Below are 18,630 nucleotides of genomic sequence, written 5' to 3'. Positions count from 1 at the left end.
TTACTTCATTATATTACAGCTGCAGGTGTCCATTCTGTGAACTGCAGAGCCTATGGTGATAGGCTGGTACGGTTGCGCCACCAGGCAGGTCAGTAATCCACTACCAGTAACTGTAAAGAAATATAAAAGTATGACAGTTAGCAAAAGAGTGCAGTGTAGTCACTAAGTAATAAAATGTGCAAGTAACAGTGTGAAGGTGTTTGCAAGTATTGCTTGATTACAAAAGTGTGTTGCAGTCTGTAATCCAAACAGAAAAATAAAAATGTCTGACATAAATTCTGAAATAAAGATGCCCCACCTGTAAGAAAATAGTACACAACCTGCAGCAGGCTGAAAAGTACAGCTGCAGAAGATGATGAAATCACATGTGTGAAATATATCCCTGTTGAAATACTGAAGCATGACAGAAGTGAGACTGCTGGAAAGGATTGTAATAACTACAGGTAAAACATGTCAATAAAGCCTAGAAGTAAGTACCATCCTGAATAGTAAAATGAAAACAAGTGAGAGAGTGTGAGAAAGTGTCATGAATCCAGCAATACAGTAGTAATAACCCCTGACTGCAGTCAGTACAGAATGAAATGCATGTGAGAATCAAAACCAAACAGCGAAATCTGTTCAAAGTGTTGCTGCATCTGGAATGTGTATCCCAAAATCTGGATATGTTGCTCTCAGTCTGCAATATGCAGATAGTATGATTGTCTGATATACCAAACATCCACACCTGTCTATAGCTATATAAAGCAAATGTAATAGGATGATGTAGCTGAACAAAGCTAGATATGAATGTGTATGAAGAAAAATAAAATGTATATTGATGTTGCAGTAACAGTCCTATCACCAAGTTGAAGTAGTTATCATATAGGAAACTGTAGTTAGAACAGTAGTGCGTATATATGTGCAGCTATTAGAAATGTACAGCATATGTATTGGTATTCGAAGGTGTTAATATTATTTTCTTCACCCCACCCTATAACCACATATAACCCATTCCACGTGAAAATGGTATGTGCAATCACAATTAACACCCCTGGACATTTGTCCTGTTAGGACATATATATTTGCATGTCCATTGATGCATCTGCCCTGTTCATACATCCAAACCTGATGGCCTGTTGCCATCAATCAACCCTGCATGTTGTTGGACTGTGTATTGCTGTTCAAATTATGCATGTCTTATGCTCGCTGTTCAATGGTGTGAATATCTGGGTGTTTGGTTAATGGGAATACTAATGCATGCTGTTACAACTAATTGTGAATGGTATTATATGTCACTAACCCAAACTGTCATGACATAATGCAAAACATAGGACGACAGGGAAGGCGGGTTCCAGCGGACCCACCTCTCCCACCTCAGCTGGCGGGTGCACCTGGCACCAGTGCCCAGTCTGGACCCTCCTCTGGTGGCCCTATGCCACCTGCAGGTGGAAGCGCTGCAGGGGATGGGGCTCGTCCCCCCTCTGCAAGTGTGGCCAGAGGAGAACCACCACTCACCCTCTGTAGTGTCCGGACTGTGGTGCGTAGGGAGATCCAGGACTCTGTTCTCGAGCCCCTACGCCAGCTTGAGGCACAGGTGGCACAACTTACGGGCATGCCTGTTGCCCGGCCTATACAGCCCCCAGCACAGCCCCATCCTGGGCAGTGAAGGAACAGTGGCAACTGCCTATGGGTGGGGATATCAGTTCCACTGTTGCCATCTGTGGGCTCATGAGCTCTGGATATCCAAACCTCCGTCCCCATCAATTGTGTAACCCCCCCCACACGTGTCATACACTGCCCCTGTATGCGTCTTGCTTGTCTTGTCTTGTCTGTTTACCTACCCAACCTACCTCCCCAGCTATACCGACTTCCTTCACCTGACATACCACTCTCACCTGAAAAAAAAAAAAAGAAAAAAAAGGGCACTCTGTACCCACAAAAAAATTATGCCTGATACATAGCTGCCCATTCCGCACACATGTCTGCCGGACATGGAAACTATCAATTACAATTGGCTGTACAACAAGTATTATTGTTGTCCTGACACCTCTCTCAGAGGTGGAAGGTTTCAAATGTCACACCAAATTACATACATATGCATAGCTGTTGCTGATGAAGAAATGGGCAGCTATGGGCCTTACCTACATCCCTCCTGCAAATCCCAAGCTTGTTTCCCTACTGTCTTACCCTCTTTGTGACCCCTTTTTCACCACTTTCCTGTCTCACCATTTTCATTTCTTTCAAAGAAAATAGCGCGGGTGTGCGCCAGAGTAAGCACTGTTAAACGGTTGTAAGCGGGTGTGCGCGGGTGTGCGCGGGTGTGCACGGAGCTAAACACCAGTGCGCATGCGTGAGCTCCGCACAAACCAGCGCTACCCCGGTTACAACTGCTTAAAAGTGCCTTAGTCACTCTGATTGACAGGTCCTGTAGTCAGTTCAAAAGCAAAATATAATCCCACTGTCAGTCTCAAACCCAGGACCTTGGAAACAGTAGTCTGTATGACCTACCACTAAGCCATGACTCTTATACAAGAACATTGTGCTAAAATAAATATAACATGTAATAGTAGGGATGAATGTAAATGGAATATAGGATGTGTAGTACACAAAGCATGTCATTTAGAATTACTGTCAAAACTACTGGATTCCTATAATAGTAGTGTGTGAACAGAAACAGCCATGCTAGTTGGTAGCTTGTAGGTAATAATGTCAGTTAATGTACATATATAAATGTATGTATATTTACATATATATATATATATATATATATATATATATATATTACTATATATCTATATATAGTAGTAGGTGTCATTGTGCATACACACTTACTACAGGGAACAGGAGAGAGGAATGGAGAAATGTGAATCTACAACACAGCCTGAATCATGAGAGAGATACTAACCTTTACACTCATAGAACAGTGTCCACAGCATACCAGCATGGTCCCCGCCCTTACAATCTGAAAGGGCAACACCTATCTCACATACCCTTTTATAGCACTGTCCTGAAATCACAGTGAGAACTGCAATCAGTACACAACTGGCTGCATGCAATTAGCAAATGCTGGCTTACAATAGGTGCAGAGGCCATCACATGGACCTATGCAGATACCTACAAAAGCATCCTGTACTAACACTCCACACACGCAATACATTCATTGCACTGTCTGGAAGCAGACAGAGGGAGAGAGACAGACAGAGACAGAGAGAAAACACACGCTACACACTGTGACTCTAAGCTGTCAGCAGTGACAGTAGCAGCAGGAAGCAGAAGCAGTGGTAACACAACCAGCTGTGACAAACACAGGTAATGCAAAGTAGCAGGTTAATAGTCTGCATACTGTGAACCCTCCAAATGTGTCATAGGTCTGTATCTATAGGTATGTCCATGTGATGTGTTGTGTGTACGTAGTTCCACCAAAAGGGGATGACTATACATTACATGTCAATCAGTGTTAGGCCATGATCCTGGCAGCAGTTGTCTGTGCATTGCCCTCAGCAATGGCTGTAGTGACTGTTTTGAAAGGTCAGCCAGGTTCAAAAGGCAGGATCAGCCCATCACAAAGGCAAACTGGCTGGGAACAAGTGTCTGCAGGTACCCAATATCACTGCATATGCATCCCATACTGAATAATTCCATAGCTTAGCAGACCAGGCCAGTTATGCATATGATGTGGTAGTTCCCAGGGTCAGTAGCGGTGCCTCCTTAGTGGTGTGGGACCACTGTTGCTGTATGCCAGTGTCCAGGTACATATCCTGTAGTATGGCCAAGATTAATTATCATTCTTATATGCGGTTGTATGCCCTCTTGGAGTGCATGTAGCACACATCCAGGGATACCATCAGGTGACAGTGATGCTGTGTGTTCTGCTTTGCTGAGGGCGGCCTTCACCTGGACATGTGAGATGATAGGGAGGTTACATACAGCTGTGATAAGTATTTCAACTGGTGGGGGAGAAGGAGGGGGGATACGTGCACCGAACCTGTCTGCAAGAATGTTGCCAATATCTGTGTGTTTGGTGAATGTTAAGTAGGTGTGTATTAACGCAGAGCATATCTGAGGCATTTGGTCCATATGTGTAACATAACTGAAGAAGACCTTGTGGTTATCCATAGTGTTTGTGGCCATTTCCCTCCCAGAGTAAGCCGTGGCTGTTGTTATGAGAGACCGTAGCGTAGTACCAGTGCTGACTACAGATGCCTTCCCTTAATGTGAATCTGCTCTGTCCTGCAGTAGCCTCCTGCTATTGTTATACAATCTGCCTCTGTCTGGGGTCCAACGGACAGGATGCCTAACCTTTGTGCATAGGGTCTGGGTTAGAAATGTGTGTGCAAGTTCCATGCAATCTGTGGGATGTCCGTGGTAATCATTTGCAAAGGGGTCAGCAGTGTGGGTTGTGGCTTCCACTGGCCCAGTGTGCTGCATGGATACCATCTCAGTCCTAACAAGTGAATAACTGTCTAATCACATACATATCAAAGTAGTCTACTGTGCTGGTGGTGGTGGGATATGTATATCCAGGCCGAGTAACTTGTGTCCACATCACACTAGTGGATGGCGTCCCACATACAGTACCTTGGGATGAACCCCACAGAGTGAGGTTGTGCATTGGACCTGTCAGTGTGTGCTGACCGATGGGGCATGCTACTATGTTGTGTGGAATGTGGCAGGTATTGTTGCACAAGTGTTGGCTGAGCACTGATATCTGGCCATGTACTTGTATAGCCACCATGAGACACACACATGCAACATATGGGAGTAGTAGTATATCACTACACATGAGTATCATGTATAGTATGTGTGCCATATATTGCTGACATAGTCTGCTAATATCCTGCTTGTGTTCTCTTCCAGGGAGATGGCGCGTCAGCGTAATCCCGCCTACTCTGCAGCGGAAGATGAGGAGATACACCAGAGCCTGGTGCGGGAGTATGACATACTGTTTTCCCACACCAGTCAGAATCAGCAGGAGAGGGCTGCACTGTGGCAAGACCTTGTCCGTAGGGTAAAGGACATTGGCACGCATAATAGGACATATGAGCAGGTATGACATCACTGCAGTGATTTAATCAGAAATGTCCATCAGCGTGCGTCGGATATCCACAGGCAACAGGTTCCCACAGGAGGTGGGGTGGCCACACATCCCCCCTCACCAGACTGGAGGGGCTACTCCTAAGTGTTGTGGCTCCATCCCCGGAACAGCAACAGCAATACACCTGCATTATGATGGAGGCTGGATCCACACAGCAGCACAACATGGAGAGTGCAGGTAATATGCCATATGTACACTTGACTGTTCTGTACACTGTTAGTTTATGCATGTGTAAGGTGTGTCCGTGGTATGTAGCTGTCATCATAGTATGTAATTGTGCATGTGTGATATTGGCAATATCAGCAGCTGACGTGTGAAAGGCAACTGGTGTACTACTGCACTGTATCATATGCAGTATCAATGGCACAGTTGTGCCCACTGACATTAATCTCATCATTTCTGCAAATCCCTCTGGGGTTACAGCAAGGCAGGCCATCCATGCTGGTGAGTGTGTTTAACAATACCTGTAATAGTCCTGATAGTGCTAGTAACACTAGTGTAACTCAGTAGTGCTCTGTGTGTATACTGCTGTGTGTGCATGTGTGCATGTGTGCAGGTGTGCCTGTACCCATGTGTGCATGTGTGCAGGTGTGCCTGTGTCCACGTGTGCATGTGTGCATGTGTGCATATGTGCCTGTGTCCACGTGTGCATGTGTGCATGTGTGCCTGTGTCCACGTGTGCATGTGTGCATGTGTGCATGTGTACATGTGACGACGTGTGCATGTGTGCATGTGTCCATATGTGCATGTGTCCACATGTGCATGTGTGCATGTGTCCATGTGTGCATGTGTCCACATGTGCATGTGTGCATGTGTGCATGTGTCCACATGTGCATGTCTGCATGTGTGCATGTGTGCATGTGTGCCTGTGTGCATGTGTCCACGTGTGCATGTCTGCATGTGTGCCTGTGTCCATGTGTGCATGTGTGCCTGTGTCCATGTGTGCATGTGTGCATGTGTCCATGTGTGCATGTGTGCATGTGTGCATAAGTGCATCACTGGTAACAATGTGTGGACACTGTAAACTGTGTTTCCTGTCTTTCTCCCACAGGTTCTGGTGCTGCTCTGGTGTCCTGCAGCAGAGAACCTGAATCTGGTGCCACAGGTACTGGTAATGATGATATCTGTGTAATGGTACAGGAAGGTGTGTCAGAGTCTGCCATTGGTCAGCCAATTGACAGTACACAGCTGTCAACCCCATCATTGCGCACAGTCATCCTGCCAGTACATCCTCTGTCACCATTGTCCCTAGGTGATAGACAGGATACAGTGGGCATTGACCAGGGTAATGTGGTACCTGTGGCACATGCTACCCCACACAGCAGCCATGGGTGGGGTCCTGCGATGGTACCACACAGACAGTTGCCCATGGGTTCTCGTGGGAGCATCCATGGGCGTACTGCCTCTGGCAGACGTGCCCAAAGAGGTCTGTCAACCTCAGCTATGTTTCGGGCTGTCATGCAGGCACAGTTGCGTATGGAAAGGTACACCAGACAGGGTCGAGGGAGCTGAGAGCATGTCGCACAGCCATGACTGACAGTATGCGTGATATCGCGGATGCTATCCATAATTTCACCAATGTCATAGACAGACGTTGTGGGGACATATTACAGCAGTTCCACAACCAAATGTCCATGAGCCAGGGCAATGGTTGGCGGTTGCGGTGTTGACGTGGCCATATGCCAGCAACAGCAACAGCTGGCAGTCGGCGCGGACGACAACAGGCCTGCGCACGCCCCCATAGTGCCATCAGCAGCCCCAGCAATGCTGGGTCTGTGCTGTCATCGGAACGCCCCAGGAGACCACGTGCACGTGGCTCTGGACAGTCCCAACAGGGACCTGTGTCCAGTCAACACACTCCCACTTCTGATGACAGTACCCAGTCTGGCTTAGTACTGGATACGGTCCGTAGCACCCCCTGCCAGGCACAGGTACAGTGTCTGTGCCCACAGACACTGATCTGTATGACCTGCCAGGTGCAGTCTGTGGCTGTCCACAAACCCCTGTATATGGCAGCCATGAGGTGGAACTGTGTGCGTGCATATACACATGCGAAATGTTAACACCTAGGGTGACCACATACATGCACACACTGCACCAACACTGCTCCACCCTGTACTGCTGCCCCTCACCAACACACATACACACACATGTCAATTGGTGGTATCAGTGGCAGACTCAGGCATACCTACTTCACACCCTGTGCATATGATGACACTGTGCCACCTCCTGCAATCTCCAACATCATTGCGGGAACAGGTAAACATGTTGCTGATGCACAGGGTGACTACATAGAAGTGTATTAGTAGTATCATGTTGGTAACAGTACAGTGTGCTGATATGACTGTGTGTATATCCCAGCATGCCTGATGCAGTAACTGTATGAATGTCCTGAATTGTTATCTGCACCCATAGTACGTACCAAAGTGTAACAGCTGCACATAATTGCATGCCGGTGGTAAGGATGTCAACAGATAGCCGCATACATGGGTAGCAATGAGGGAAGCTAACGCAAGTAGTGATATGCAATGGTGGACATGTACAGTAATGGTGTCAAGTTGCCCACAACGACTATGCAATGTGGATGTTTGCGCATGTTGATATGTGTGCAGTACCAATGTAATCCAAATCACAATTAACTATGACATAATATCAGTTCTACCATGGGCATCTGCGCTGTGTATTCCTGGGTACATGTTGATAGTGCCTACATATTTGCATTGTTACTTACTGTTAGTGTTACCCCTTCTTTGTTGTACAATGAACTACTTCCAGCCCTGCTTACTGTAGCTTTGTTTGCATGCATGTTTGCTTGGGGTTCCCTGGAAGACTGCTTACACCTGCAATACAGAGTTACAGTGCTTTTGTGGACTCCTAGTGACATCTGCATAGCGTACGATACGTATCTCAAGTTTACACATGACAGAACGTCACTGTCCATCCTGTTCACATGTACGTTGCCTGTGACACATTGCACATGTCTTACCTGGCATTTACCCATGTGTGCAGTCATATATGCCAGTGCTATGAAACAGTAGCAGTACACCCACACATACACACCTTCAGTATGTTGTTCCCCATTGGCCCTATGTGTTGGTACTCACCATGGCAATCACACTACTAGGGTAGCATGTGCAAAGGTAACCTGTGAATCACCTCTATGGTCCAGTTGTGGTTTATGTGAGTCATGTGGCAATGTCACAGCTGCCACATGTATGCAGTCAGCCATCACCCTTGGCCAGGAACGTACAACACATGTGTGGGATGCCACCACATAGCCAATCTGGGGACTGAGCTCTATGAACCCAGTAATGCCACACCCCGTCAGGTGGCATGTCATATTACAGTGACTACAATACAAGTCAGACATAGACACGCACTGACAGCATGCTGAACACACTGCGGCATACGTGGGGACTCAGAATAACATCCTGCCTGAGCATCACACACCTCCGCAGCTGGCACACAGGCATATGTTCCATTGGAACAGAGCACATGCCACACATGGCACACACATCCCATGTGCCACACACTCACAGCCTGTAGGGCTACACAACACACCTGCTACAGATGTGTCAGGTACCTGTCTTGGGTGCTGCACTGGAGTCCCACTCAACAGGCTGTATCTGGTGAAGGTCACAGTGATATGCCTCAGGGGCACTATGGTCCACCACAGAACACATACATACAGGTCAGTCAGAGGCATGGGCACATATGACTCACTCATTGACCATGCCACTATGGATGACCTGAGACATACCTCCCTGGACTACATGATAGGGAACATAGAATGGATCTCTCAGCATGTGGCATGGGCCAGTATGAGCCTGATCTTGGTTGCCAACATACCCTCACCAGGAATGCTACCACTATACGTAGGAAGGGTGTTGTATGTCTACATTCTGCTCAGTCTCCAATGTCATTCATAGGGTATCCACTGGCTATCAACATGTGCTTACATGCTAGGGAAGTCACAATGATGTGCAAGGGTCAGCTTTCACGTGACACCCATGGTCCGATGTATATTGGCGAAGCTCCTTGATACACACATACTGCCTTATGCTGCAGGACACGGATTACATAGCCACCTCCATGGGTATCACACAGGTTAGGACACTAACAGTGCTGCTACACAACACCAGCAGTGTACACCGCAAGATGCATGCACTGGACACTATCCTCAGCATGGTGAACTGCAATGTCTGTGCAGTACCAGAGTCCTGATTCATGGCTCACAGGTGTAACCCATCACTGACAGGTTATGCCTCATACCATGCCTGTCGTCCCCTACACATGTAACACACATGGACAGGGGGGTGGTATCCCAAGGCACCACAGATACACACACCTTCAGGTTGTTGGCACAGCACAAAGCATCAGGGCCTAATCATGTGCAGCTAACAGTGTGTCGGACTGCCATCTGGTTCATAGCCTGGCACACACAACCCTCCCATACACAGGAAAACCACCTATCCTCCATAACAACACTGGCAATATGACAGTCTCAAGAACTGTCTTTATATGGCTGGACTGCATCCAGCCAAACATTGTGCGTGAGAATTACTGTAGCTACAACACACTACTTGAAGGGTTCACAGCATGTGGTCACTGAATTGCAGTGGAATGACATGTTACCACTCCCACAACAGGTGGGAACATGCAGCACCTGTACATCGACTACATGTAGACTATATGGCCCAGACCAGATGTGTATCCCCTGCTGTAGTTATTTTACCATATACACCCACACTGTATAGACACATACCGCGTGCGGCCCCTGCACAGTAAGACACAGTCATATTGGTATACATTGCAAATACCATTTATCCACTCGAGGCATGTGTCAGACATGGTAACATGCTTCAGGTCACAGGTATTTATGTGTATGTGTCACACACATACAGCATGTGTGCAATGCCATTGCTGGTTTAGGCAATGGCATGCATTGTTATGCACAAAGACCCACACAAGGTCATAATGTGTGACACAACCACACGTGGCAGTTGTGGGTTACCAAAACATACCTATCTGTACTCTGACAATGGTAATAGACCCAGTAGCAGAGCGCACTATTGGCATTACTGGCCAACTAGCCCTGTTTGGCTGTGCTGATAGTGTGGTGACATCCCCTGTGTTTACTGGGGGAATATGCAGCATCTGGTGTATTGTAGTATTTTCCAAAAGGATCGGTTCTCTCACACTTGCATTTACACACACCCTACTACCCCCACCACACACACACACACACACACACACTTGCCATTTGCAGGATTTATACCCCTACCTAACTAAGTCACGACACGTGAGAGAGACGCATTAGCAAAGTGCACTATTCAGATTACTAGATGGTTCCTTTCCTCTGGCTGTACTTGTAGGGTGCTGACATCATCAGTATTTTGAAAGGGTAATGTGCATCAGGTAGTGTGATCTCCTGATTGCCAAAACTAACATGTTTTTCATACAGAAATGCACACACACAAACTCACCACATCCAAACACACACTTGCCACTTACAGGTTTCAAACCCCTACCTAAATATGTTATAGCACTTGAGAATGACGCTGTAGCAGGTTGCGCTATTCTGATTACTGGCAGATGTCTCTTCTCCAGCTGTATGCATAGGGTGCTGTCATCATCACTGTTTGGAAAGGGTAATGTGCATCATGTAGTGTGATCTCCTGATTTCAAAAAAGCACATGTTTTTCATACAGAATTGCACACACACAGAGTCCCCACATCCAAACACACACACATGCCATTTACAGATTTCAAACTCCTACCTAACTATATTATGACACTCGGGAGAGGCGCATTAGCAGAGTGCGCTATTCGAATTACTGGGAGGTTTCCCTTCTCCTGCTGTACTTATAGGGTGCTGACATCATCCGTGCTGAGATAGAGGAATGTGCATCCTGTAGAGTGCTTTCACAGATGCCAAAAGGGACATCAACCTCACACAGACTTGCACACACACTAATCCCCTCCACACACACTGAGCATTTGCAGGATCCAAACCCCTACCTAACTATGTCTTGACACTTGAGACAGACGCATTAACAGAGTGCACTATTCGCCTTACTGGGAGGTTTCCTTTCTCCTGCTGTACTTAGAGGGTGCTGACATCATCAGTGTTTAGAAAGGGGAATGTGCATCCTGTAGTGTGTTTTCCCAGTTGCCAAAAGGGACATTTCTCTCTCACAGCCTTTCACACACGCAAACCCCACTCACCCACCCACACACACACTGAGCATTTGCAGGATTCAAACCCCTACCTAACTATATTATGACACTTGAGGGAGACGCAATAGCAGAGCGCACTATCTGAATTACTGGGCATCTGTTCTGCACCTCTAGTATTTATAGGGTGCTGACATCTTTATTTCTACAGAGGTATGTACATGTAGTGCTACCTGTCAGGTGGGGGATAGCATATATATGCATTTGCAGCCACCTACGTCAGGGTCGGATATGCACATCGCACTGGCAGGTTATGTTCTATACCATGCTTTGTGACCACAGGACCTGTAACACACAACACAACCAGTCCAGAACACCACACCCACATCCAGGACACACACTTAGCTTCCCTGGGAACAGTGCCGGGATATGCAGGTGTTCACATACACCATTCCAGTTGTTAACATCAGGTACAGGCATATTGTGTGTGAGAACTACTCAGGCCTCTACCACTTTACCCTACAGCCACTACAATTTGTGGGTCCATGTGCTATGGCAGAACCACACACCACAGCCACATGGGGGAATACATATTGCACCTGTCCATCTGCAATGTGGGTACTCACTGTTCCACACCAGAGGTAGACCACCATTGTTGATATCTGACCATACCCACCTTTCCCTGGACATCCATATCCCATCTACACCCCCAGGCAAGGTTGTCACTGCACACAAACTGTATTTAGCACAAGCAGACTCTACACTTGTGAAGACTGGGGTGGACGACTTCATAGGACCCATGCTGGGGGACTATACTGGCCACTCAGCATAATCCTTGACAATTGCATTGTATGAGCATGTGCACGGTTTGCATTGATCATGCTATCCCACATATATCCATGACTGCTTCACAACAAGACACCTGTCAGGTGTACACCAGCCATATATGAGCCGTACAACAGACAGAGTGAGCTAATACATTGCAGAGCTGTAGCCCACAGAGGGAGGACATCTGTGAACAGTTCCGGCACGGCACTTCATTCACACATAATCATTACAACACAGTGTTGACAGTGGAATTGTCCAGAGAATGCAGATAGAGCTCCCCTCAGTCTGTTATTGACGGACACTTACTGTTAGAGATCCTCAGCAACCCTCTTCCAGCACACACCGACAACATGGCTGTGGCTTAGCACATTCAATCCCTGGGACCTCCACGGTGCCCCTGCTTGACAGAGGCACAGCTAACTAGCCTCACATGTTGCCTTATGTGACCTACTTTACAGTGGTACAGTAGCCTACTGTACTGGGGATGCAGATGCCAAGCACACTCTGGCTGAGCTGTCATTCCCTAGGGCAACAAGCCTAGTATTGCCCTCTACACCCATATGTTCAATTGTCGGATGCACAATATTTGTTGTGCTGTTCTACTGTTTGCAGGTCTTTATTGCCATAGCATTCCCTGTTCCTTTGACCAACTTGTGTATCTGTGGAAAATGTTTGCATATGGTGGCGATCCACTATATCACTTATGTCTCTGTAGTCATTTACTGTGTGCACTGGGCAGATTGCTGTGATGTGGTTGGTTCCTGGACTGACACGTACAAATACCAGATATGTGTGGCCAACTGCTAAACGGAGATATGGCCTAAGTGTGTGAGCATGCCCAGTTCAACCTTTCCATGGCATGTTGTCTGACATATGCCTCATTCATCAAAGTGTGCGAGCATGCCCACTGTGAGCTTTCCATATGTTGCACTCTGAAGTCCACCACATATTTGGGTGTGTGTGAACTTCAACAATATCTCACATTTATGGGTGTGTGTTGGGTGTCATGTTGTGTACTAACTGGCCAACTGCTTCATGTCTGCCACAACAGGGATTATACTGTGCCTGCAGGGATTGCATGGGATACTTTGCAGACAGTTCTCAACATACTTTCATAATGACCTAACACTGTATAGTGTACTGGTTCAGTACTTTCACTGTGGTGGACAGTATCCTGGGCTTTAGCCCTATGACTGCTTGACATCTTCATAGTGAGCACAACAGACTGTGTAGGGGCCAGTTGTGCACATATGACCATGTTGCATCATGTTCAGATATGGACTACCTACACCAGGCTTGTCCAACATTGGTAGTGTATTCCACAACATGGGTGGACATTGGCAAACACTAGCGATGTTCCCTAGGCCATTTCTGATGCTAGTCACAGGGTGTGTTTGTCCTTCGACACACATTGTAACTGGAGTTTGCCATGACATATGTCATGGTTAGTATACTGTGCCTCCGTCTACCTCTGACATAACAGTGATACCCAGGGTTAGCCTACCATCTCCCATCCACTCATCAGGATTCCTCTTGAGGGGTGTCGATAAGTGACTCTCTGGCTGACCTGTACCAGGAGTTTACTGAAGAGTGGGGGTGCCTTCTGTGTTATGGATCATTCTGTACAGCTTGTCCTATGTATGTCTGTGCTGGGGTTCAGGTCTCTCATGTGCATAGCTCACTGCCATTCAGATTGTACAAGGTGCAGCATGTTCATTGATTCCAGGTTGGACATGGCTTCATGCATCAGGCACAGCTTGCCTGTAGCTGGGCAGTATGGCAGTGTGTGGGGCTGCAGTTTGTTTACTCAGGCAACACATGGCATCTGTTCATGCTCTTTGCTACTCCTGGTGGGGTACTCTTGTGGACTTTACAGTTGATGGAGGTGTCTGCTGAGGTATATCCCACAGGGGCTATTGTAGTAAATTGTGACACTGATGGAGGATGACTGCAGAGCCACAATGACATCCCCTTATCTACATCTGCCAACCTTCATGTTTGGGTGGGTATATAGTATATGTTTCTGCGAACACTACAGCCACATGTTTGTCCAGTGCAGGATATCTATCACCTTTTGTACCCAGGTCTCACATTACATGTTAGGTACGTCATGGGTTAACACCTGTGTGATAATTTGTGGGCACTTACTGTATATCCACGGTGGTTGTCTATACACAGTTCTGCAATTAGCTTGCTGACATGGCTATGTCTCCAGTTGTCTGTTTGTAGGTGGCCCTTTTGTGGGTTGCTTGTGTCAGCTGGGGGTCGGATATGGTGGGCTGTTTGTACTCCTCTGCATACATGTTCACTCACAGTCCTTCCATGTTGGCCTATACCTATGGGACATATATACAGAATGGGGGGGGGGGGGCAGGACCAGGCCTTGTGTGGGATGCCACTCATATCTGCTTTGTAGTCTGACATGGATGCGGCATGTCTGACCATGTCAGTTCTGTCCTTGGTCTGGTTTGCAACCCCTCTACTGACATAGGGGTATATATTTAAGCTGGTGAGCATATCCATACTGAACTCGTATGGTATTGTCTAGAAGTATTTGGACGGTCCAGCTACGCTGTGTGGACCACATTGCCCTCATCAATGACCTTAATGACTGCTTCAAATGGGTCAAACATGTTTAGGGGCAGGATCTGCAGTTATGACAGCCACACTGTGTAGGGTCCAGTATCAGTAGGTCCACAATAGCCTTCTGTCTGCGGTACATACTGATCCTTTCCATAGCTGTGCAGACCAAGCTTGTCAGGATCCTGGGGTGGTAGTTTGCAGTATCCATTCAGGCAACACCTTTGTTGTGAAGGACCACTGTTGTTGTACACTGCTCTTTGGGTACATATCCTGTGGTAAGGCTGACATTGGGCAGTAGTGTGATTTTGCATTCCATTATTCTTGGAGTCCATGTTGGCCTCAGCCCAGGACACCATCAGATACCTTTGCTGCTGTGTGTTTTGCTTTGCAGATGCTGGCTGTTACCTCAGCATCTGCAATGTCAGGGGACCAGCAGTCTGCTGGGATAGATATTTTGCACTCTGGGGGGGGGGGGGGTTTGCACTGCACCTGTCAGGTTGTATGTTAGCAATATGTGTGGGTGTTTGGTATGTTGTTTGTAATATCTGTGTGATTTGGAGCATATCTGTGGATGCCCAACATGGTTCCTACCATCAGTTAGGTAAGCCTTGTGATTATCCTTAGTGTCCTGTACATTTTGTATATTCATAGGTTCATGGGTTCATACTAGGCTATCCACCCTAGGGCATTAGTAAGCCTAGCCAGAGTGTGTGTGTGTCTTTCGCCACCCCTTGCTATGTTTCTAGTATGGCCATTTATGAATTTCTTTACTGTGCCTCTGTCTGGTCGTGACACAGTGAAGACCCCCAGTATACATGTATGATCATCCATCCACTTGGCAATATTCCTGTTGAGGGGTGTCAGTGAGGGGCTCTGCCTAACATGGATTGGGATCCTGTTTCTGGGTGTGGGGAGCCTCTGGGTTATGTATCTGTCCCTCCAGCACATCTTATTTCATTATGTGTTGAGGCTGACATCTGTCACTCTCACAGCTCCAATGGCTTTGATTTCCTGTGGTGGAGCATGTCCATTACTCCTGTGTTGGACATGGCCTTGTACAAGAGACATACAATGCCTCTGTGTAGGCAGTCTGTGACTGCATTCAGCTGGGGTGTCTACAGCCAGGCAGCATATGACATATATTTCACACCCTTTATCCTCTTGGTGGGGTAACTATGAGGTCTTCCGAACTGCTGCAGGTGTCACGTATGCTACATCCCATATGAGTCATTGTACTAGATTATGGGTCTGATAAGGGAACAGTACAGCGGCACAGTGACCTCTGTTGATGTAGATGTGAATCCTTTCATGATACCGGTGTCCAATATCGACAATCTTCCTAGCCACATTGGCATTGTGAGTGTCACATGACAGATTACTATCGACTTGTGTCCCTAGGTCCCTGATTACTCCTTGCATACATAATGGTTTGCCACCTATGTGGTAATTTGTGTGTACCTTGTCTGGTATTTGGTGGGACATTCATATTGTCCAGTGTCTTCAGGATGTCTGGGTGGAGTTCTTGTGTGTGAGAGTGTGGTCTGTTGCATGCTACAGACTGTACAGCAGTTTGGACTACACTTAGGTGCACATGGGTGGTCTCCACTGCTTTGTGCATTGTCAGTTACCTGGCCATATGGGTGTCTGTGCTGCATATGGATACTCCCCCTCCTTTGATGTTTTGGTCCAGGTGTTGGGGCCATAACACATGTTATGTGGTGTAACCTAGTAGTGCTGGTGTGCTATCACTAGGCTTGCAGCAGGCTTCTGTCACTGCACAGACATCGATGTTCTCCATAATGGGAAGTGCATCAGGGGCATGCATATTGCAGTTTACACATCTGGCATTGGTCAGCATTACCCTTATGTTTCCTACCACTTATGTTTTCTAGGGTGGTGGGTAGTCTTTTTGGCCTTGCCTACATACGGCTCTATGGAGGTGGCAAAGGCCTTATCCAGTATCCAGACGCACAGGGGTAACAGGTGCAAGCCATCCCGGGAAAGGCAGCATGGCTTGTCATGCTTGACATCTCAGGCAGACAGACATTAGACCCTCTTGGACTGACAGCTGTAACTGTGCCAGCTGTTAAACATGATCATTCTGTGTTTGTACTGTGGAATCATTCTTGGTGAGGGTTGGATGCTGCACACAGCCAGTGTCATACTGGCCTGGGGTACATACTCAAAGGGATCATCCATGTCTCTTTTCATGTAGACCAGGGAGGTACATCTCAGGTCATTCACACCAGCATGGACATTGAGTGCATCATATTTCTGCTTGCTTTGGGGTGACCTGCGTACTTGTGTTATGTGGCATTTTGTGGCAGCCTACAGGCAGCTTACTCTACCCTTTCCCTTGTTCAGTCTGATGAGTGGGACAGCAGTGTGTCTGCCTATACAGACACCTATTACAACTGCATCAGGCATGTTGTTTCTCCTTCTGGCCTGTGACTGTTTGGCACACCAGCTTTGTGTACTATTTGTTGCATGTGCTATGTTTGGAGGTTGTGGTTGCTTGTGATCTGCTTAGGAGGCTTCTGTTGGTGTGGTGTGTTTGTAATTAGGGCCTCCGGGAATATTTGTCTGTGTTTATGTGTTTGGTTTACAGTTGTGGTAGGTCTATGTGGGACTGGGTTTGTGGTGTATGTGGTTACCTTCTCCTCCTGACTAGTTTTGACAGTACTGAGTTGGTGGAGCTCAACCTCTGGTTTGGATACATGGTTGCATCTATCACATATATTTGTATTTATTGGGGGGTGTTGTGTTTGTCTGTGTACTTGGGACAGGTGTCACATTGCCTCTGGATTCACAGATTCTACTTTTTGTGGCTGGACTTAGTGGATTGTATGTGTGGACATATGTTATTGCCATACTACTGGTCAGTGATTACTTCCCTTTTTATGTTTGCTCTATCATGTGGTAGCTTCCTCATTCTCTTGCATGGTTTGGTAATGACTGGAGTCCAGCATGCCAGATGCCTGCGTGTATGGCATTGTGTGTTGTTGTTATTTGTGATTGCATACTCCAAGCATTCCTGGCTGTGTTCATGGAATGCCTGTATAACATGTTCTGTGGTGTGTCCCATATTCTGCAGTTGCACAGGGCCTTTCGTGGATTCAACATCAGTTTGGAGGGCTGCAACCTATGCTTTACACATGTTTTTCACTGTGGTATTCTGGCCAGGGACTGGGGTCGGGATGTGTATATCCAGTGTGATTACTCTATGGTCTGGTCTTACCAGTGAGGGATACACTTCTCATCTTGCCATCCAGTACACATGTTGCTGATTATCACATCCAGTATGCTTACTCCTCTTGTGGGAGTGGTACATTGTTCCTAGGCATTTTGGTTTATGGATTCTAGGAACTTTTCTCCTACTGTGTTGGTGCTAGTATAATGCTCCCAGTGTATGTCTGGGTATTTTCAGTCAAGCAATATAATGTGGTTTGGGGGGCTTGATATATTCATGTATTCCAACATAGGCCAGGTGCAGTTCCTGGTATTAGGACAGTAGTCTGCAGCAGGCTATATACTGGGAGGCGGTTTTAGCCATTGGTATTTGACCATGGCTAACCCATGCTGCTTGTTGTTGTGGTACCAACATGGGGGTGTGGTTATCCTTGACATTTATTGCTAGTCACCCTCCTTTTGTAGCTTGTTCCATGTTTTGCGGCTGTACAGCACAGTATGAGGTGTGACCTGGTAGTGTTAGGGTGCTGATGTGAGCCTTGACCCAGTTCTCTATTACAGGTCTGGTATCTACATTCTCCATACTGTTTGCATTTACACTGCACACATCTTGCTGTTTAGACTTCTGGCATTGGGTAGCATTACATCTAGGTTCCTATCCCTTGTGGTACCTATGAAGGTGGGTTTGTGTTTTGAGACTTACCTATTCAGGGCATGCTGTGGGTACTATCAGCCTTTGCCAGTATCCATGGGGCATGGAATGATAGGTGCATGCCACC

This window comes from Protopterus annectens, chromosome 1.part2 (assembly GCF_019279795.1).
Source record: "Protopterus annectens isolate FY-2018-M chromosome 1.part2, PAN1.0, whole genome shotgun sequence".
NCBI classification, from domain to species: domain Eukaryota; kingdom Metazoa; phylum Chordata; order Ceratodontiformes; family Protopteridae; genus Protopterus; species Protopterus annectens.
This window is presented reverse-complemented; position numbering follows the sequence as displayed.